Source organism: Stenella coeruleoalba (genome assembly GCF_951394435.1).
Source record: "Stenella coeruleoalba genome assembly, chromosome: 2".
Classification (NCBI taxonomy): Eukaryota; Metazoa; Chordata; class Mammalia; order Artiodactyla; family Delphinidae; genus Stenella; species Stenella coeruleoalba.
Window position 1 is genome coordinate 101,379,000 of NC_137147.1, and position 23,569 is coordinate 101,402,568.

At 37.5% G+C, this 23,569-nt stretch overlaps 2 protein-coding genes across 5 annotated transcripts in view; one reads left to right on the forward strand and one right to left on the reverse strand.

Moving 5' to 3' along the window:
* Window positions 1–17,757, reverse strand: part of LOC307181555 (uncharacterized protein) — a 312,309-nt gene extending 294,552 nt beyond the window's left edge. For all 4 annotated transcript variants that reach the window (XR_013826947.1, XR_013826948.1, XM_079912082.1 and 1 more), the window contains exon 1: window positions 17,410–17,757. The gene's annotated coding sequence lies outside the window, so the exon portion shown is untranslated. The remainder of the gene's footprint in view (window positions 1–17,409) is intronic.
* A 172-nt stretch (window positions 17,758–17,929) lies between these two features.
* The window catches only part of ADARB2 (adenosine deaminase RNA specific B2 (inactive)), a gene marked incomplete at its 3' end in the record, with an annotated part of 507,602 nt that continues 501,962 nt past the window's right edge, over window positions 17,930–23,569 (forward strand). The window contains exons 1-2 of the mRNA XM_079912623.1: window positions 17,930–18,150; window positions 21,131–21,216. The remainder of the gene's footprint in view (window positions 18,151–21,130; window positions 21,217–23,569) is intronic.

Sequence of the window (23,569 nt, forward strand, 5' to 3'; positions counted from 1 at the left end):
TTTTCTTTTTTAATTTTTTTTTTTTCTGTATGTTTCATGCCCATCTCTGGTGTCCAAGCTGATAGCCACAGCTCATGCCCATCTCTGGAGCTCATTTAGGTGGTGCTCTGTCTTCTGTGGGCAGATAGGTAAGGAATCCCCTCTCCTCATGCACCCCAAAACAATGGTCTCTTGCCTCTTAGACAGGTCCAGACTTTTTCCCGGACTCCCTCCCAGATAGCTGTGGCACACTAGCCCCCTTCAGGCTGTGTTCTCGCAGCCAACCCCAGTCCTCTCCCTGGGGTCTGACCTCCAAATCTCGTGCCTCAACTCCCAGCCCCCACCCACCCTGGCGGGTGAGCAGACAAGCCTCTCAGGCTGGTGACTGCGGGTCAGCACCGATCCTCTGTTCACGAATCTCTCCACTTTGCCCTCTGCACCCCTGTTGCTGTGCTCTCCTCCATGGCTCTGAAGCTTCCCCCCCGCCCACCCCGTCTCTGCCAGTGAAGGGACTTCCTAGTGCGTGGAAACTTTTCCTCCTTCACAGCTCCCTCCCAGAGGCGCAGGTCCCGTCCCTATTCCTTTGTCTCTGTTTTTTCTTTTTTTCTTTTGCCCTACCCCTGTATGTGGGGATTTTCTTGCCTTTTTGGAAGTCTGAGGTCTTCTGCCAGTGTTCAGTAGGTGTTCTGTAGGAGCTGTTCCACATGTAGATGTATTTTTGATGTATTTGTGGGGAGGAAGGAGATATCCACGTCTAACTCCTCCACCATCTCGAAGGACTCCCTCCATGCTCATACTTTGAAATTTTTAGGGCAGAATACCAAATTTTGAATTGTGACACAGTTGTACACATTTTCTAAAATTATGTGTGTCCACTGTGAAGCATGCCACACACACATATCTTTGTTATTTGTGTTACTAGATAAACACCATCAAATATTCACCAATGTGGGGGAGAGAGAGACAGAGAGGCAACGATATGGAAGATGCCAGTGTACTGCACTTCAGGAATTACTGTCTGCGAACTCCTTCAGGAAGCACCAGTCTCACTGTGGTTCATGTGAACTGGAGGAACTCCAGAGGTTGTACATTCTCCAGCTACATGACTGGAGAATGGGGCGTGTAACTGCCCCAATAATATGTAGCACTACATACAACATGTGATGAATTGAGTGCAAAATGCACGGACCTCTCTTGGAGCAGGACATGTGTTCATGAAAAGTTATATGTAATATTATGGGGAGGTAAAAATAATCCATCATTTTTTTCTACTCCATTGACTTTAGCTAAACCAATGCTAACCTTTCTTAAGTTTATTAGCAAAAGAGCTGTCAATAAAAAAAAATAAAATTATTGTTATTTTGTACATAGATCTAATTACTCAAATGCTGTTTATGAAAATCTTATAGATGTTTAAGTTGTGCTTTGGTTGATTTTTTTTTTTTTTTTTGCTTTATTATGATGAATTTTGAAGTGTGGTGATGGTTTTCAGACCTTAAAAACACACAAAACTTGAAGTCAGGGAAAGAATGACTTGAGGCTTTCAAATATTACCCTGACCCACCCTTTCTAACAGAAAGTGATTTATATTCTGTTCCTCATTGTGATTGTTTGCTCCTACAAGGAAAAAATTGATTTTATCCTGCAGTTCAAGCTTGAGTAAGTCAGAAAACAAAGTAAAATCAGCAAAAGTTATAAATGACCCAAGGCTATGGAAAAATCTTTTATTGCAAACAGCACTCCCCACTCTCTAGAAGTTTCTAGATCTCTTGAATAAATATCTGGTAATACCCTTAGAATTATGGATGAGGACGCCCAGGGCCATGAGACAGCAAAACACAGAGTCTTATAATGCTTTCTAATATGGGAATATTTAGATTCTGCTAATTACTGGATTTTTCCTCCTGAATGGCCAGAGCTAACTTAACGCTTGACAACACTGGACAACTTAAATGCCATGTGAAATAAAGAGAAAGAAGTAATGCCACTGGCAACTGAAGAGTAACTTCAGGGACCATCAGAGATGTTTCAAGAGAATTAAAGTGAGGATCTCCATGTTTTGTGCAATGCAATCATTTTTTCTGTATTTCAATGAAGTATTCTGACAAATGCATGGTAAAATGTCATCTGTTTTGGGAGTTGTGACAAAACAGTGAATATATTTTCATGGAATAAGAAGAGTCTAAGGAACCCTAAGGAGACTCACGATATTTGGAACATGTCTGAGCTAATTAAATGGAATCTCATTTCCCCCCCTTTTATCCAAATATCCATGTTCCTGCTCTCCTTTGTAAAATCTTTAGACAAAATGCCAAAAAAAACCCCAAACAAATAAACAAAAAACCTAGATCATTCCCTTCTACCTCCATTATCAGAAAGTTATTTTCATGCCCACTGTACTTCCCACCATATTCAGCATCTTCTCACTGCCCTCTAAGAATTACTACATTTCCTACTGTCCAGACGCAGTTAAGGTATGCAGTGATGACTAAGACCAAAGCAGTACACTTAATAAAAAGACTGTGTCTAGTTTCTGGAGTGAGACAGTTTCAAATGACCAGTGTTCCACTTCCCATCTGCATACCACTTTAAACTCAATAAACTTCATTAGATTGAATTATTATTTTAAGTTTTTACAATGGTTTCCTTCTTTTATACTGTTCAATTAATCTTTTCTTCCAATAGTTGGGCTTTTGTATCACACTGTTTATAAAGTATAAAATAAATTAGGACTAAGAAGAAACAAATGATTTTTCGTAATATAGAGAAATAAGGAAAATAGCCCAATTGTTTCATGATTTATTTTCAACTAGTCCACCAGGTAAAATATAGAGGGGTGAGCAAACATAAAATCTCACCTCCTGATGTCTGTTTTCCTTCCTGTTACTCTCCTTCTCCTCCTCCATTAGAATCCTGAAATGTAAGATTTCATGATCACTATCTCCCAAATTGCCTTGCACTATCACATTCTCATCCCTGCTCTCCTGATTCTTAGAATGGGTCTAGAATAACCTGCTGCCTACCAAATTTCTCTAGGCTATAATCAGAAATGAAGGGATCAATGTTTACTTTAACATAATAAAATCTAATCACAACAAAAGAGTGTTTTCTACTAATGCTATGAGCTATTCTTTACACTTTTGAAAAGCATTACGTAGTCGATCTATTTAAAAGACATGGCCCATGCCTGCACAACAAATTCCAAAGAGTTCAGCCTTGATTGAATATATATACTTTAATGACAGAAAAAAATTAGATTTCAGCCATTTGTAAAATACTCGCATTTATCCTACATACTCAAAACACTCAACCATTACTTTACCACTCATAATTTTTCAGTTATTTAATGTCTATAGGTTTACTTATTTCCTATCTCTATAATATTTGCAAACATTTAGACACCAGAGATTTTTTTAATGTTTATTCCTATATATTTACTGCATATATTCTTTAATGAATAAATCATCTGCAAAGGTATTATGAGAATTTTTTGCTTCCAATAATGTCAGATTAACAGTCAACACACTTCAAAGGTTTAAAATCTTACAGAGTATATTTTTCTGAACACTCTGTAAATCATGCAATACTTCTACAACAACACCATAAATTCAGAAATTAAGGAGATTACTTCTAAATTACCCACAGGGTAAAGAATAAGTATGAAGGGTATTAAAAATATTATGAACTGAAAACTGGCTTTTCCAAAATTTTAATATGAAGCTTTAAAGTTAATTTATTGTTCTTTTTAAACTTTAGATAAGTATTTATGTAATTAATTTTCAAGAAAAAATGAAAACAATGAAGTATAAAAGATAAGGATAGAAACCAATGAAGTGTCCTACAAACATGCTCTAACCATGTTTAGAACATGTTCTAACATGTTCATTTCATGTCAATGAAATCTAGAATTAGCTCTTTGAAAAAAATTAATAAAACTGATAAACCCCTGGGAACACTGATCAAGAAAAAAGACAGAAAATAGAAACTATATCAGAAATGACGATGTACATCATTATTAATCTCAAAAATGTCAACAAAGATAATAACAACAGGGACTTCCCCGGCAGTCCAGTGGTTAAGACTCCCTGCTTCCACTGCAGGGGACAGCGGTTTGATCCCTGGTTGCCAAACTAAGATCCTACAAGCTTTGGAACGTGGTCAAAAAAAAAAAAAAAAGAGAGATAATAACAACGTATTAGAGAAAATGGCAATGATTCTGGAGTAAAAATAGATTAACCCTTACAAAAGTATTAATATAACTCATAAAGCCTGACCAAATAGAGACAGAAATCTAAATCATCATATAATTTTAAATAAATTGAATTATTAAAATTATATTCCCACAAAGAAAAATTCTAGACTTCAGACACTATACTTGTGAATTTTACCAAATACTTAGTGAAAGAATTGTGCCAATATTTCACAGAATTGCCCAGAAAATAGACAATTGTTAAATACATTCTAAACAGTTTTACATACTGGCAAAAATTTGATACCAAATCTTAATAGAGACATGGTAATAAAGGAATATTAAAAGCTAACCTCATATATATATTACATACATATGCACAAGAACATGAAATTGATATAATTGAAAAGCTATTCATAATAAAAAAATCACCAATCTAAAAATCAAATTACACTTCCTTAGTCTGATAAAGGAAGAATATGTACAAAACACTCAAGGGAAATAACATATTTAATAGAGGAATGTTGAAAGCTTTCTCTCTGAAACTGAGACCAGGATGCCTCTCTCACCACATTTATTTTGTGTATTATTGAACTGTTAGCCCATCCAATAAGGCACAAACTAATAATGGAATATATAAGCCTTTAAAACATAGAAATAAAACTCTAATTATCCACAGTCTATATGGTTCTGCACTTAAAAAGTTCAGTAGAAGGTACAGAAAATGTATAAAATTTAATATAAAATAATCAAATTTAAATAATATAAATGAAGAGAAACTGAAACTTTAAATAACATGTAAAATATTACCTAAATATTTAATACCCATGAGTATATAGAAAAAGATAGTCAAGAATTTTATACCAAAATCTATAAATGTGATTGAAAATAATTAAAGGACATATAAATTAAAAGAAGGATACAGTGTTTTCACAGATTAGTAGGCAAACTGAAAAAAATGTGAATTCTTCACAAATTAACTCATAAATTCAATGTAATTCCCCATAATAAGTTCCAGCATTTGTTTGTCCTTTAAATGACCATCTAAATAAGAAATATATATGGAAATATGAAGGACCAGGAATAATAAAGATACTCGTAAAGACGTATCTTTAAAACAAGGATGGGAAAAGGAGATGTGGTACAGACTGAGAGTCAAGATGGCAGTGTCAGAAGACTCCTAGTTAGCGTCTCCCACAACTAGGGCACCTGCCGGCCACTGGTAGAAAACCTGATGACCAAGGAGACAGGTGGAACTTCCAACAGGTAGGACGTGGGGGGACTGAGTGGGGGAGGAGAAATGGAGGCCAGACAGGATCGGCGCCCCTGAGGTCAGGGAGATCAGGAGAGGCAGGCGAGAGGGGCCTTCCAGGAGCAGCAGGAGAGGAGCAGGGGGCGACTGCCCTGCCCACTTGGGCACGGGGACCCTGCTGAGCTCCCAGGCTGATCCCTGCCCTCCAAGCCCCCCACCTACCCTGGCAACCACTCTGTTACTTTCTATCTTTATGAATTTGACTATTTCAGCTACCTCTAAGAAGTGGAATCACATAATATTTGCCTATTGCTTTTGGCTTATTTCACTTATCATAGTGTCCTCAAGATTCATTCATATTATAGCATGTGGCAGAATTTCATTCTTTTTTTAAAGCTGAATAATATTCCATTGTAGGTATATATAACATGTTGTTTATCCATTCATCTACTGATGGACACTTGGGTTGCTTCCATCTTTTGGCTACTGTAAATAATGCTGCTATAAACACTGGTGTAGAAATACCTGTTTGAAAATCTGCTTTCAGGATTCTGGGTATAGACACAGAAGCATAATTGCTGGATCTTAAGGTAATTCAATGTTTAATTTTTTGAGAAACAGCCATACTGTTTTCTACAGTGGCTGCACCATTTTACATTCCTAACAGGAATACACAAGGGTTCGTACTTCTCCATATCCTCACCAATACTTATTATTTTATGGTTTTGGTGGGGGAGGGTTGTGTGCAAAAGTCATCTTACAGTTGCTAAGCGGTATCTCATGGTGGTTTTGATTTGCATTTCCCTAATGATTAGTGATGCTGAACAACTTTTCATGTGTTTATTGGCCATTTGTTCTTTGGAGAAATGTCTATTCAAGTCTTTTACTCATTTCTGAATTAGGTTGCTTGATTTTTGCTGTTGTTGTTGAGCTGTAGGAGTTATTTATTCTGAATATTAATCCCATCAGATATATGATTTGTAAATATTTTCTCTCCTGTGGGCTGTCTTTTCATTTGGCTTATCATGTTTCTTGATGCTCAAAAGTTTTTAATTTTAAAAAAGTCCAGTTTCTCTATTTTTTCTTTTGTTGTCTGAGTTTCCTGTATAATGTATAAGAATTTATTACCAAATCCAGTGTCAGGAAGATTTTTCCCCTATGCTTCTTTCTAAGATCTTATAGTTTTAGCTCTTATGTTTAGGTCTTTCATCCATTTTGAATTAACTTTTGTATATGAGTCAAACTTAATTCTTCTGCATGTGGCTATCCAATTTTTATAGCACCATCTGTTGAAAAGATCATCCTTTCCCCTTTGAATAGTCTTGGCACCCTTGTCAAAAATCATTTGACCATGTATGTGAGGGTTTATTTCTCGGCTCTCTATTCTATTTCATTGGTCTATATGTCTTTCTTTCTGCCAGTAAAACACTGTTTTGATTACTATAGCTTTGTATTAAGTTTTGAAATTAGGAACCGTGAGACCTCCAACTTCTTTCTTCTTCTTCAAGATTGGTTTGGCTATTTGAGGTTCCTTGACATTTCAAGTGAATTTAAGGATGATTTTTTCCTTTTTCTGCAAAAATGTCATTGGGATTTTGATAGGGATTGTACTGAATCTATAGATCATTCTGGATAGTATTAACATCTTAAAAATATTAAATCCTCCAATTCATGCCAGATGCCTTTACATATCTTTGTGTCTTTTTCAAATTTCTTTCAGCTACATTTTACAGTTTTCAGCATACAAGTCTTTTACCTCCTTGGTTAAATTTATTCCTAAGGATTTTATTCTTTTTTATGTGACCATAAATTAATTAGCATGTAGAAACACAACCGATTTTGTGTGTAATTTTGTATGCCGACAGCCTGCAATTCCTTTAATAGTTCTAACAGGGGTGTGTGTGTGTGTGTGTGTGTGTGTGTAATCCTCAGTGTATTTTACATACAAGGTTATATCATCCACAAAAAGAGATAATTTTTCTTTCTTCTTTCTTACTTGGTTATTTCTCTTTTTTCCCAAATTACTGTGGCCAGAACTTCCAATACTATGTTGATTAGAAGTGGTTAAAGAAGGTATCCTTGTCTTCTTCCTGATCTTAGAAGAAAAGTTTTTCAGTTTTCGAGTATAAAATTAGCTGTAAGTTTTTCATATATGACCTTTATTATTTTGAAGTATTTTTCTTTCATTTCTAGTTTGTTGAGTGTTTTTGTCATGAAAATATGTTGGGTTCTGTCAAATGGTTTCTCTGCCTTGAGACAATCGTATGTGGTTTTTTCTTTATTCTGTTAATGTAGTTTATTAGATTGATTGATTTTCAAATGTTGAACCCACACCCCACTCTGGATATTTCTATGGCTCAATCCCTTACTCATTTCCATCTGTTTTTTGAATGTCATCAGTCAGTAATGTCTACTATGATCATTCTATTTACATTCATGCAGCTCCACCACTCTCACTTGTCCTGATATATTCATTGTTAGTTTTTTCTGTAATGTAGGCCTGCTAGAAATGGATTCATTCAGGTTTTATTTATGTTAAAATGCCTTAATTTCATCTTCGTGTTTGATGGTAGTTTCACAAAATATAAACATCTTGAATATTTTAATTTTTTCTTTCAGGATTTTGAATAAGTATCTCTGCTGCCTGCTGGTCTCCATTTTGATGATGAGAAATCAGTGCTAATCTTCTTGCTGTCCCCAAAATATAATGTGTCCTTTCTCTCTTGTTGCTCTTAAGATTTTGTCTTCAGCCTTGTCTTTCAGCCATTTGACTATGATGAATCTAGGTGTGGTTCCCTTTGTGCTTATACTACTTGAGGTCCATTGAGCATCTTTGATGTTTAAAGTAATATTTTAAACCAAATTTGGAAAATTTTGGTCATTATTTCTTCAAATACTTTTTCTGCCTCTTATCTTTCTTTTCTAGTTTGTCATTTATACATATTTTTAAATGCTTGACATTTCCCATCCATATTTCCATCAATATTTTTCATACTATTCTTTGAGTTATATAATTTTTATTTACATATCCTCAAATTCACTGATTCTTCTGCTAACTCAAATCTATTGTTGAGCCCAATTCATTAACTTATCATTTAAGTCACTTTAAATTTTAGCTCCGAATTAACATGTTTCCTTTTTAATAGATTCTATTTCTTTTTTTTCTTCCTAATGGTTTATTACCTATCAGCATACATTGCTTTAGTCATTTAAACATATTTTCATTCAGTTACTTGACCATTTGTGCAGCATCTGCTTTCAAGTTTTTGTCTGCTAAACCCAACAACTGTGTCCACTTGGTTTCAGTTTCTAGTGGCTGATATTTTTCTTAATTATAATCACACATTTCTGCTTCTTTGCATATCTAAGAATTTGGGTTGAGAACCTGACATTATAAATAATGTATCAGACAACGTGGTATTCTGTTTTATTTTTCTGAGGGTTGTTGCTTCCTTACTTTAGGAATATGCCTTGACTTAAACTAAAATATCTGGTCTGGGGACTTCCTTGGTGGCGCAGTGGTTAAGAATCAGCCTGACAATGCAGGGGACGCCGGTTCGATCCCAGGTCCGGGAAGATCGCACATGCTGCGGAGCAACTAAGCCCGTGTGCCACAACTACTGAGCATGCACTCTAGAGCCCACGAGCCACAACTACTGAAGCCCGGGCACCTAGAGCCCGTGCTCTGCAACGAGAAGCTACTGCAATGAGAAGCCCGTGCACCGCAACGAAGAGTAGCCCCCACCCCCACTCTCTGCAACTAGAGAATGCCCATGCACAGCAATGAAGACCCAACGCAGCCAAAAATAAATAAATAAATAAATTTATTAAAATAAAATAAAATAAAATGTCTGCTCTGGCCCATGAGTACAGCTCCTGGTATATGATGTGGTGTCTTGGCTTTTCCATTCTTCTTTTCCCTAGCTCCCTGCAGGCCGCCCTTGTGGTGCAATTTATGGTTATCTAATGATTTGGGCAGTTATGCTTAGACACCCTGAGCTTGCATGTTTCTACCCTCTGCCACCTGTGCTGTGTGTGGACTGAGGGACTCACTTAAAGGTTCATCTCAGCCCTTGCATGGTTCTCTCTCTGACAAGACCTCTCAGTTACATTTCTAGAGGATCTGCTGTCAGCTCCCACTCAAGACCTTAGAAACCATCCAGGAAAGCTGTGGGTATCTGCTGTATGCCTGAACTGAGTCTGTCAACACCAGCTGGTAAAGCTGTGGAGAGTCTCACCCTGTATCAAGTCCTCCACCTTAGACAAATAAATGCTTTGGGGTTTTGCTTCTCACCCAAATAGAGTCTGATACCTCTTGCTGGCAAAGCTGCTTAGTTTTCTCTGCCAGCCACAAAGAAGCTGTCTTTAATTTTGCCCAAGGTTAGGTGGAAGCTCTTGAGTGCTCCTAGACACCAAGTCAGGTTTATTATCCTTCCCCAATATGGTAGCAGTTTCTCATGAGTAAACAATTCTCAATTGATAGTCTGTCTTTTATCATTTTCTTGGGTCTTCAAATGATTGTAACAATTTTCCCAGTTTTATACTAGACTGAATGGACTATGATTAACTTTCCTTTTCATACATGTTCAACTCTTTTGCTCCTGCCTCCTTTTGCCAGGATACCTAGAAAAAATTTTTTTAAACAGTTTCAAAATCTTATTCTAAACCTAGGCAACACTAATGCAGGTGAGAAAACTACAAATCTATGATTCACTTTAAAAAACCATGATCACACACCTCCCGTGAGCCTTCATGCTTTCCTGAAAAGTATGATATTTTTCTCAATTCATCCTCCCACTATTCCCAACTGTAATAGTCAGGGTTCTCCATAGAGAGAACCATAGGAGATTATATATGTTAATATATGATGAGTGCTAAGATAGTCATCACCTAGGTGTGCCTTATAGGAGGATCCTAGAACACTTTACAGATTAATGGAGTTTCACAGAATCGAGGAGTTCCACTATCAAGGTCTCATAACTCTCAAGTGTACAGTATGGGGCTGAATAATATTGGACAGATTTAACATGAAGCCAGTCAAAGTGTTCTCAGAGATATTTGCCACCTTACATATTAATACAGCCTAAATCTCTCCTTTACACATTTAAGTATTTGGTTAATATTATTTAAATAATGTTCTCTTTCATGGTAAAACATTTCAGAGTAATTCCAGGTGGTTCATGAACACAAAATCTGCCGTTACATTAAACTGTCCCTATCTTTAGTCTTCTAGCCCTTTTTATAGCTTTTCTTGCTCACCATTAATTTTTAGCTGTTTTGTTTGTTTGTTTGAAAGGCTTTTTCCTTTGAACTTCTATTGACTAGGTGAAATGAAAGATGTGTTCTGGCTGATCATAATAACTGAGTCATTCTGATCATATATAAATGGTAAGATTTTCAGCAAGAAGCACTGGAGAAATGTTTCTGCTGATACGACAATACACTGTAGGAATAAGTTCTCATTGCTGTGTTCTCCACAGCCATGTGGAAACTGCCAAAAGTTGTGTAGGGTTAGCCTCAGTCTTTGGTTTATTCCTGCAAGAATGTTTGGATGGTATTGGAGTCTTGGAGTGTCCCTCAGGAGGAGCCACACCAAACAACTTCTGCCATTTCCAGTTCTCAATTCAAATCCAGCATCACATTGCTGAGAGGTGGGGTGTACGGTCCTACAAATGACTAGCCATTGAGATAGAACACCTTGTAACCAGTAGGAATATACATAGTTTTAAACACTGCCATTTCTGAAGAATGGAGTTCAAATAACTGCATTTTATCACTATGGAAATCATGTACCAATTCCACTATAAATATAAATATTTCTATGCAGACAACTGCACTGCTTCATGAGGTGACTGTAATTTCCAAGTAGTTTAGGGCACAATGTGCAACAGTCTATTGATTACATCTGAAGAAATGATTCTCATGAGACGTGATTCTCAGACAACGTGTGGGTAGAGAACAGTCGTTCTGAAACCTTTAACTCCTTGTGCGTAGAAACTTTTACTAGAATATTTTCCGGTATCATTAATCAAAACCTTGATTAAATTAGTCTTTTGTTTCTTTTACTTGGAATGAACTTTCATTCCTTCACTGACTTTATCACTAAATAGTTGTTTAGGTATATTTCAGTATTTGTCCTTTCTCAATTAAATCAATTAGGCAAATAACGAAGCTAAGAAGTTTTTGGTTGCCATTGATGATGATGTTCAAATACTGGATTTCCACATTAGTTCCCCGTCTTCCCATTCTGAAGTTTTTATCACATACCGGAATGGAGACTACTATTATGATTTGGTAATTCCACTTGTGAAAGGAAACTAATCATTCATAAGAATTATCACATGACCTGACATTGCTTTATCATATAATTGTATTACCCCTTTATATAATCAAGGAGTAAATAGTAATCCTCTTTCACAGAGATTATTTTATATAATCCTCACAATAACTCTATGAAGAATATACTAATTACTGTCACCTACCATTCCAGAAAAGGAAATAGAATCCAAGTCTATCATAATATAAAACCAAAACAGGTTAAGAAAACACTTAACCACTTGAAAGAAACATTTGAGAGAACATAGACAGCTAGGAACTGTGATTCCCTAGCTAAGGATAGCTTTGATAATGTCACTTCTAGTGATGTGTGTAGAGTAGGTTGCAGGTGATAGGTACCTAGATTCGAGCAAAAAACACCATAGGAGTCCCCATTCCAGTTTTTGAGGAAAGTAATTTTCAGATGTGTTAAATAACTTCCCATAATCACACAGCTATTATCTCAAGCTCCATACCACTTTAAATAGACCTCTGAATTCTCAAATTCTAAAGGTGACCTTTTAGACCCTTCCAGTTTTCACTATTTTCTCTATTTCTACAAAAGAGGGAGTTGGAATAGATGAGAAATAAAGAGAAGGATATTCTCAGCCCTGAAACTGTACAGCAGGTATTAGACTCCTCTAAAAAGATGATACCAGGCTTTCAAAGATGCACTAGCATTCCACATGATTTGGAGTGTCTCAGAAAACAACGCTGAATTTTGACATGAAAAACAAAGTGTGTGCCAGCTGAGTAGCACCTGTGAAAAGGTAGTGAAGACTCTGACGTCAGAAAACACAGGGTCCCATCACTGCTCCATTACTTGCCAACTGAGTAACTGCTCTTAAGTTACTTTACCTCACTAGACCTTAGTAGTTACCGAAGCACAGTGCTGTTGTGAGAATTAAATATGACGATCCATATGAAAAGTGGTTAGTACACTGTTCCGTACGTACTGACTAAATACTTGTCAGCTGCTGCTGCTGTTGCTTTAATTAATATTAACCAAGGGAAATTGTCACATCTAAATAAGAGGCTTAGTAAATGGTGAGAAGAACATTCTCTGACTTAACCACTATGAGATGCTATCTATTTTGCTGATTCAAGTATAAAATTATAAACCTACTAGAAGAAAGATGAAATATATCTGTAAAGACACATTTATAACCTATGGGATCAAACCAGGGAAGCAGTATAGCAGAGACACTTCTTGGCTTACAAGTGATGGAGTGCAGTAGTATTTTCAATTTCTCGACTCGGGTATTACTGCAAAGTAACAAAGAAAATCAGAACTGCAAAATCTTGATTTAATAAAAGGTAAAGACAACTGCCATCACCATCCAGAATATCTGAGTACACCTGCAAAGCTCAGCAAAGACGACAGACAAAAGTCATACGAAGGTGGTGACAGTAAGAAGTAAAACTCAGTCTGTCCTCAAATTTCTCCATAGCAAAATAAAATCCTAGGAGACAGAGGAGCTCCAATACAAAGTACGGAGGGAAAGTGTGAACTAAGAATTTTATAAACAGCCAAACTGTAACCTATAAGTCCTTCCTTAAAAAAAAAAAAAAATGGAGGACAAAATTCAACTAATCAAAAGATGACTGGAAAAACTGCTCTTAAAATATGACAAATGTCATGGAATTTATTTTACTTTAGCGCAAACTAAAACAAATATGTTATTTATGAGTAAAGAACAGAATGTTTGTGTCATAGGCCATAATAATGCAGAAATAAAACAAAAATTTTGAGGAAAGACATAAGAAAGTGGAAGATAGTATAAACATACGGATTTCAACTTTTACATCAAGGAGATGAATGGTGTGAATTAAAGATATATTAAATATGAGCATAAAGGTAAAGAGTAAGAAAAAAGTTTTTACATACTAAAATTAGGTAGTAAATAAAGAGAGGAATACAAAGGGAATAGAAATATATCTATTGCATTCTTACTCATAGTGTGAATCAATTTTTACTACATAAAATAAGGAACTATGAGTAAAATACAGAATTATAAGTATTTCTGTAGATTCAATGCAATCCCTATCAAAATTCCTACATTTATTTTTCAAAATATTCCAGTCTTATTCTAGAATCCATTCAGAAACACAAAGGACCAAGAACTGCCAAGGACATCTGAAAGCAGATTAACAAACCTGAAACTCTTAACACAACCAGATACCAAGGTTTATTATAAAGAGATAATGTGGCAACAACAAAAGCACTGACGAAGAAGCCAATGAAACTCAACAGTGAATCCTGAAATAGACACAGCTAGATGTGGTTGATGGCCAAGGTGACCCTACAATGCAGTGGGGAAAATGGTGCATTTTTCAATAAGTAGTTTTGTATCAACTAGTACATTATTCTTCTATGGCACCTTAAAAAAATGATTACACATGTACTGGCTTAAATCAATCCAAATTTATTACTCGAAAAATCACTTTACCTTTGTTCTACAACAAAAGTAGCCTAATCAATCATATACTCTAGGGGAGACTATACTAGATACCAAGGGCCAGAATCTCAGAGGGCATCTCAGAATTTTCTCACCACGATGAGATACCCATAGAGACCCCAAAAAAAAAAAAAAAAAAAGCTAAATCCCTACCTTACACTATAAAAAAAATTCAATTCTTATCTTACCTTATAAACAAAAATCAATGGACTGCTGATTTGTGTTGGAAAAAAAATCATGCTTTAACAAAAATGGAGGACAATACATGAATGATCTTGGTTTTGGCAAATATCTCCTAAAACAGAAAAATAATACTAACAAAGAAAAATGATAAGTTGGACTATTTCAAAGTTAAGTAGTTTTGTTTATTAAAACATAATAAAAACCCAAAGTATGAAAAGATATTTTAATGCATATATACAACCAAAAAAAGACTCTCTCGCATCCACAATACGTAAAGAATTCCTACAAATCACTACGGGAAACAGAAAATTCAGTAGTATACTGGGCAAAAGACATAAAGGCAATTTAAAAAGATATATGCAAATGACAAATAAGCACATGAAAGGCACTCAGCTTGATTAACAGTCAAAGGATTGCAAATGAAAAACACAATAAAACATAACGACATTCACCAGAGTGGCCAAAATTTATAAAAAGATTAAAATACTCAGTATTACAGAGCATACGAATGACCTGGAAACACTGGAATGCTTAGTATTATAGAGCATACGAATGAACTGAAAGCATACGAATAAAGCTGGAAAACTCTTTTTCCGTGCCTACTAAAACTGAACATACACAGCAACCTCATTCTTAGATTACACTTAATAAATATGTACCCAAACATATATGCACCATGAGACAGACCAGCATGTTGCTAGCAGCACTATTCCTCGTATCCATAAAATGTCAACTATTCAAGTGCCCTTCAACAGAAGACTGGATAATCATGGTATATTTACTTAATGGAATAATATTCATAATACAAATAAATGTTCTACAACAACAAACAGTGATGAAATAAACATCCAAACATAAAGTTTAGCAAAATAAGTCACACAAAAGAAAAACAGAGTGATTATATAATTTACATACAGTATAAAAAAAAACAGACAAAACTAACCTATACTATTAGATGTCAAGGTAAAGGTTACCCTTAAAGAATGGAAACAACTGAAAGGAAATGTGAGCAGATTTTTGAGGGTTGGGTAATGTTATTTTCCTTGAGCTGGATGCTATTTACACAAGTGTGTCAAGATTGTGAAAGATCTTCGAAAGGCATACTTCTAGGATATTTGCACTTCTATGTATATTATACTGCAAAATAAATTTTTTTACAAATAGGATGGAATGTCTCCAATTACGGTTAATTTCCAAGTTCAAAATTAAAATGATGATAAATGACATCACAAAACATTGCAACCAACAACAACAACAAAAGGCCAGAGCTACAACTTGAATATCAGATAAATTTTTATTTAAGGACAGAAAGAGAAAATGAGAGAGAGAGGTGAATGCCTTTATAATGATAAAGTTTGAAATACACAATGAATATCTAACAATTTTGCATATATATGCAAAAAATAACACAAGCTACTGGTCATCCAAGAAGACGGGATTATAAAAACCTCTGAAAATTTGCATCTCCATAAAAGCAACAAAAAGTGGCAAAAATTCTCATAATCAATGCTTTCAGAACTCTGGAAATTAATGAAAGGCTGGCTACAGTAATAAAAAATGGTATGGTATTGCCATAAGAATAGACATTGTAGTCCAATGAAATAGATTTGAGAATTCAAAAATAAACCCATACATCCATGGCCAACTGACTTTTGGCAAGGATGGCAATACCAATCAATGGGTATGAATAATATCTTTAATAAATAGTGCTCAGGTGAATGGATATCCACATACAAAAGAATGACAGTGGGCCCCCTACGTCCACCATATACAAAAATTATCTTAAAATAGATCCATAACCTAAATATAACCTAAATATACTTTTGCGCAAGAAACTTAGGAGTAAATCTTCATGACCTTAGATTTGCGAATGAATTCTTAGATAGCATATCCAAAGCAAAAGTAACAAAAGAAAAAATAAATTGGACTTCAAAACGGAAAACCTTTGTGCTTTAAAGGACATGACAAGAAAAGTGAAAAGACAATCACAAAACAGGAGAATATTTTTGCAAATAGGATATGTAAAAGGAATTTGCATTCAAAATATATAAAGAATGCTTATAATTCCATAACAAAAAGGTAGATGACCCAATTAAAATATAGTAAAAGGAGTTCAATAAGCATTTATCCAAAGATATACAAATGGCCAATAAATACATTAAAAGATGCTCGATATAATTAATTACAGAAATGCAATTCAAAGCCACAATGATATACCACTTCACACCCACTCACAGCTTTAACAACAAAAATAAATGAAGGTATAAGAAAATAAGTGTCAAATAATGTGTTTGTGAGGATGTGGAGAAACTGGAACCTTCATACATTGCTGGTGGGAACGTAAAATAGTATAGCCACTGTGGAAAACTGCAGCAGCTCCTCAAAACGTGAAACGCCGAATAATTATAAGATGACCCTGCTGTTCCACTGCTACGTATATACCCAAAGTTAACTGTCAACAGAGACTCAAACAGATAAATCAGGGGAAAATGATCAATAATTCAGTAACTATTGTCATATAGCCAATTGGAAAAAAATAAATTAGGATAATTCATATCTTAAGTCAAAATAGTTCTGAGTTGAGAAGCAAAGTATATGCTAAATAAACAAAATCATAAAAGAACTAGCAGAAAATGCGATGTAAACTCAGATTAAACAATATCCTCTGAAGTATATTTCATAATTCAAAAAAACACAGTAGGAAAGCTAGATCTCACACACATACACACACGCACATATACACACAATCTTCAAGACCAAAAATCCAGAAACACCACGAAATGGTCACCTGGAGGTTCCGGTGCCGCCTGCCCTGCAGGAGGACCCCGACCCGCGGCCCCGTGGACCAGCCAGGGTAACAGCCGGGCGCGGCTGAGGCCTCGCAGGCGCCAGGATGAGCGGCCCGAGGGCAGGAGGCGGCGGTGTTGCGGCGACCCCCGCCCCCAACCCCAGTCTGGACCCGAGGAGACCGGCAACCAGGGCCGCACCCGCCTTGCCCAGCTGGGAGACCCGCCTGAGACGCACACACTCACCTCGATCAGCCGTTCTGTTACGGCGTCGCCTGAGGGCAGGGCGTCCTGTCCGGGGCTCCTCTCCTCGGTCCCGGAGGCACCGGAGGGGCTGGCCTCGTGTCAGGGCTTCCAGGTCAGGTGCAGTCGCCTGAGGGCCGGGCGTCGGCTCTGAGTCATGCAGGGCGCTGGGCGCTCGCTTCCTCTGCTCAGCGTCACGGGATTCAGCTGGCGTCTGAGGCCTAGGTGACAGCTTCAATCCAGGTTTACGTCTGTGCCCCAGGTTTAAGACTTGGGGGGTTTACGTCTGAGGGTTTACTTCCGGAACCCAGTTTAACATCTGGGCCGGGTTTACCACTTGGTGTTTTACGGCTGGGGGGTTTACGTCTGGACCCCAGGTTTACGCCTGGGCCCGATTTACGACTTGGGGGGTTTACGTCTGAACCCTAGGTTTACGGCTGAGCCCCGTTTACGACGTGGCGGAGGTTAGACGAAAGGGTTTCGTCTGGCCCGGGTTCGTGGCCGCTGTCTGCTTGTGGTGGCCTCGAGCTCATGTCCCAGTTTCCCAGAGGAGTGTGACCAATGGAGAATGAGTCCTTCAGCGGCCACCACCTCCCGGACGCAGGAGCCAGGTGTTCCTGGGAGAGAGGTCTGGAGTTTTGGTGACAGCTGCCCCTCAGGGGCGAGCGCAGTGGAAGCTGAACCCTTCGCGGGGCCGGGCGGGCGGGCACCGTGCTCCCCTCCTCCGCCGGCGTCCGTGTCAAGGTGTGTGTGTGCGGGTGACCTGAGCAGCTCGGGTGGAAGTGTGTGGGTCCACTTACAGTAAACACGGACTGTGGTGGCACTGCCTGATCCGCGGGCAGGGACAGTGGACGCGCGGGCCACTGCAGAGTTATGCTTGGGTTTTCCCCTGCGAGGGGTTGGCGCCCCGAACGCCCCTGTTGCTCAGGGGTCAGCTGTACACATGTATGCACTGTGTATATTAAATATTATATATATATATATATATATATATCAGGTAAATGAAGAGGGGACTTACAAAGAGCATTTCTGGGCTCATTTGGTTTCCAGTCATCTATCAGCTATTCATGTCATAAGACAAATGCAACTAGGCCCAGTGTTTTGTGTTTTTTTGGTTTTGGTGTCTCGTTTTTCTTAAATTGAAACCATCCTCAGTGGTCAATATGCTTCCTACACAGCCTGACAGAGGCAGAGATGCTTTGCTCAAAACCTCCTTTGTTTCATTCATAATATAAGTAAGTTGCCATACAGACATTGCCTTCAGTTTCTCCCATCTTCTAGAAGAAAGACAGTAGTCCAATCAGAGTATTCCTCGTCATTGTGTAATTTGTGTATCAAAACCTTGGGAGGGTTTTAAGTTCTGGCTTGATTTGTTTGCTGCTTCATGCATATGTGCCATAATTGCGTTCAGATCGACAGCTTCAGAATAAATTTTTTTTTTATGATCTCACTGCTTTAGGTAGTTTCTCAAAGTGTGAACACCCCCAAAATAAAGTTCTGTGATTTTAAAAATGAATTCCTTATGCACAAATTGTTGCCTAGGAAAAGAGCCATTTAGAGGAAATTACAGATGCACAGATTTGAGTGAACTACTGCTCATGATTTTCCAATTAGTTCTTGTCTCTGTGTGTGTGTGTTTTCATTCTTTAATACTGTACCTTTCTTTCTACGCTTTTATGTGTGGATCCCATGGCAAGCTTATTTCCCTGCCTCCTAGCAGCTGTTGAAAGGTTTATGAGATATTACGATTGTGGATGAAAGTCTATTGGTTCCACTCTGAAATCTGTTGAAAACAGACCATCTTGTGTATTCAATTTGAATCATAAACTGTGGAGTAGAGGATTCGAGTGGGAATGGCCTTGGCGTATCCACTAAGGTGTATGGAAGATGAGTTTTGAATGAAAGATTGAGGAGTACTGAAAGTAGATAGGGAGAGAATATCCATGATTGTTTGACTGACGTGCATCAGGAAAACCTGATGAGGCTTGGGAAGCAGGGATTCTGAGGCCATCTACAGTCATATATTTGCTTCCAGGACAGAAAATACTTCTATCCCCAAAAGGTGTTTTCTGATTCAAGAGATGCTTGGGTGACTCAAGTGACTGAATTGCTTCCAAAAGGTTGTCGAACATAACACAGATGTTTTAGATTTTTTTTAAGGGGCATGGGATTTTCACCCTATTGCCCATGCACCATAGATGCCAGTAGCAGAAGGAGTTGCCAGTAGTGAATTCAGTAAAATGCCATCAAATTCAACATTTTGTATCATCAATCTCAACACCCCTTATTTTTCACATGTGACTTATGGGCATTGAACGCACATCCATTAAAGGGTTCTGTGTACATACAATATACAGTAGAAACGTTGGTTAAATCATGAGCAAGTCCATGCTGATGAGACTGAGAATCTCTATGGAGGGAAGGCCAGCTATGGACTGGGAACATGATGGGTTTTCAGGATTCTAAACTGAGGCTTATATGAGGACAAAAATCTCAAGGCATTGTATTTGAAACTGTTGGCGGAAAGTAGTGAACTAACAGTCCAGATATATCTTTGTGAGCACATACCTGCTCTGTTTCTGCTCCAGCCATGCACTGCAGTGGGTGCTGTGATCCTGTGATTCCACCATAGCTTGATCAGTGGCGCTGCAGCTAAGTAACTGATTGTACATCAGGCAGCATAGAGATCTTTGATTAATCTCCTCCTGGTAGGTTTAAAAGATGGAAAACCCCCTAAGGGTTCCCGTTTGCTCTCCTTCTTTGCAGAGATCAGAGACAAACAGTTCCTTGCCGTGTTATTCTTGTCTGAGTAAAGAGGATTTGTACAAGAAAGTCCCTGGTGTAAACAGTATTGAAAAATAGTCTAAAGGATTAAAGCACCTCTAATGATCTGACCTCAGGACTGAGTCTTCTTGCAGGCTGCATTGATGATGCCAGGAGTAGGCTGCTCAAAATGATACTGGGACAAAGTGAGAGAGTGGCATGGACATATATACACTACCAAATGTAAAATAGATAGCTAGTGGGAAGCAGCCGCATAGCACAGGGAGATCAGCTTGGTGGTTTGTGACCACCTAGAGGGGTGGGATAGGGAAGGTGGGAGGGAGACGCAAGAGGGAAGAGATATGGGAACATATGTATATGTATAGCTGATTCACTTTGTTATAAAGCAGAAACTAACACACCATTGTAAAGCAATTATACTCTAATAAAGATGTTAAAAAAAGAAAAAATGATACTCAGCACGGGGCATAAACAATAAATAAGTACAAACCAAGTGCAGACCGACACAGTATAAAATCAGGCTTTGCTTTGACATTTTTTTTTGCTTTAACATTTTAATATAAATATTAAAAAATCGCAGACTTAAGATATTAGGATATACACATAATGTTATCAACTGAATTTAGAGATACAATGTGATGTTTTTTTATGGGCTCGGTGGGCATATTGAGCTAAGTAAATGGGACTGCTAAGAAGAGAGAAAGCCAAAGGAAAGAGAAATCAAAACATAAGTACAACAAAATAGTAACATTTGAAAACACTTTCCAATGCATCACTTTAGAGCTTGTGGCAACAGGATTTTTTCCTGCTACATCGGAGAGTAGTTCAATGTCATTTCTTATTCCCCAAACAGGAAATTTGGTTTGACTGTCATAATAATCTCTTTGGATCAGTGAATCGTTAACAACTTAATCCAGCAAAGCTCTGCTTTTATTTCCAGGCCAAGATTAGTAACGAATGTTTGAGACTGAAGCTGGGACTCACTGGCAGCCCTCTAATGCACTGACAACGTTCTAAAGATTACAGGTAAATCTAAAAATTACAAATAAAGCGCTGCCCAAGATGGCACCCATCTGTCCATCTGCTCTGCCCTCCACAGTGGACAGAAGTCACACACGTGCCAGGTACCACCCTTGTGATACCTGTTCTATCATGGGTCGGGATGGTCTACTGACCTTTTGAGCTACTCTTTAGGATGGGAAAGTTAGAGTGGAGGAGAGTTCCTGTGAATAAACAGTGTCCTTTCTGAATTCACTGAACAGTTTTACAGGCTTCCAATTCACGTAACGCTGCTTAACCCACACTTGCAAATATTTGAAGAAGAAAATTACTTGTTGCCAGTAATTGCATCATTTGAAGAGATACATCTATAAATATGTACACCATAAACCAGAACATCTTAAAAAGTTTTTCCATTTAAAAATGACATTTGAGATGGGATCCTGTGGATTAAAGGAAAAGCAGGAACCTGTGGGCTTAACAAAGTATGAGAGTTGGTCTTTTTTTTACTCCATAGTTTCCCATATTGTGTAGTATGTTAATGTTTATTGTGAATCTGCAAGATTTCATTCCACATGTGTGCTGTAAGCTTTCTAATTGCCACCTCCAGCTATTTCACAAGATTATTAAGTGCTCAAAGTAGGTTTATTTTGGACGTCAGTTATCCAGGGGAGCTTTAACTGTTATATTTTGTCACGTATATTTTACAGCATGGTTCAAAGATGCTGGATTACTTGGGAGACTTTTCCACAAACTTCTGCCACCATTTCTTTAGATCAGTGTGTCCTGAACTATGTAACGGGGATGGGGAATCATTTTATCTTCCTCATTTTCTCTACAGTTGTATTCACAAAGGGATGAAACATTATATTCTGTGTGTCCTACTGAGTTTTCTAACTAGCCTTAAAAATCGGTAGCATTTATCGTTGATATGGACCATTGTACAGATTTCTACTGAAATGCCAGCGTATATTTTTAAATTTCTAGAACACATCCGGAGAAGGACTGTACTCTATTGTGATTTTGCCATTTAGCAATAATTTACACCAGTAAAAAGCCACAGAAAAATTGAGGAGCATTTTTATTTTCAGATTGCCTATGACGGGATTAAATGGGAGAATACTGATTTACCTTTTATTGATTCTAGAAAAATCGTTTTCTTTATTTAGTTCCATAAACTATAGGAATGGCATCATTATTTTTATCAGCTATTTTTATTTCATTTTTTTTGTTTGTGTTTATCTTTTTAATCTTCTCATGTGTTATATGTTCGGGATTGGATGGCAACATTGCCAGAAAAGCAGTTTCTTTACCCTTGGGCCCATACCCTCTGTGCTTCCAATAACTGGAAGAAAAAAAAAAAGATTCAGTGAGAACATGGACTTTCCCCCTTTGCAGGGTTCCTCCATGTGTTCAAGCGTCTGCCTGCTGAACAGTCATCTACTATAAATTTCAAAGTATTGTTATTCTCCCTTAGTGTACTCTGTGTTTGCATAATTATAACAATTTCTTTCTTTCCTACCACTCCATGTGCATAAAATGAAGAGAAAATAACAACAGAAGTGGAGAGAAAAATCACAAAATTCAGTTTGAAAAAGTTCCCATTTCTACTACTTTAGCTGAACCTTCATTTCCGTGACAGTTGGCTCTGTAGCCAGCATGCCAGCTGCTTGACCTCCCTTGTCCTCAGTCCTGTCCTCCAATGTTAATTAGTTTGCACTTTGTGACTGGCTCCTGTTGCCTGGAATCCCTGGAGTTAATCATGTCATGAGGGAACTTGTGTTCACTCTGGGACTTTATATTACAGTATTAATTGTACCGTTAGTCTAAGGTGGGTGCAGTGGTGTCCATACGGTGTCTTGCAGGAGAGGGAACATAAATCTAAGCTGGGGCAACTCTTATCTCTGTAAGCTGCATGTGGAGGGCATTAGATACAATAAATTGCAATGAAAATTTGGTGTGGATTGCATTTCTGTCTATAATCTCTAAATATAGTGAGCAAGATATTGCTGAAGGAGAATACTTGTTAAGAATTCAGGTATAGGAATTAAACAAGATATAAAATGCCAGGGGAAGGGACTGCCCTGGCGGTCCAGTGGCTGGGACTTTGCCTTCCAGTGCAGGGAGTATGGGTGCCATACCTGGTCGGGAAGCTAGGATCCCACATGCCTCGCAGCCAAGGAACAAAGATATGAAGCAGAAGCAATATTGTAGGAAATTCAATAAAGACTTTAAAAATGGCCCACATCAAAAAAATCTTTAAAAAAACAATCCAGGGAAAGATTATGGGGCAGATAGCATTATCAGCTACAGTCGAATTATTAATATGACAGTGTCATATATCAGGACAGACAAATGTTTCCCATGTTTCTCCAAAAAT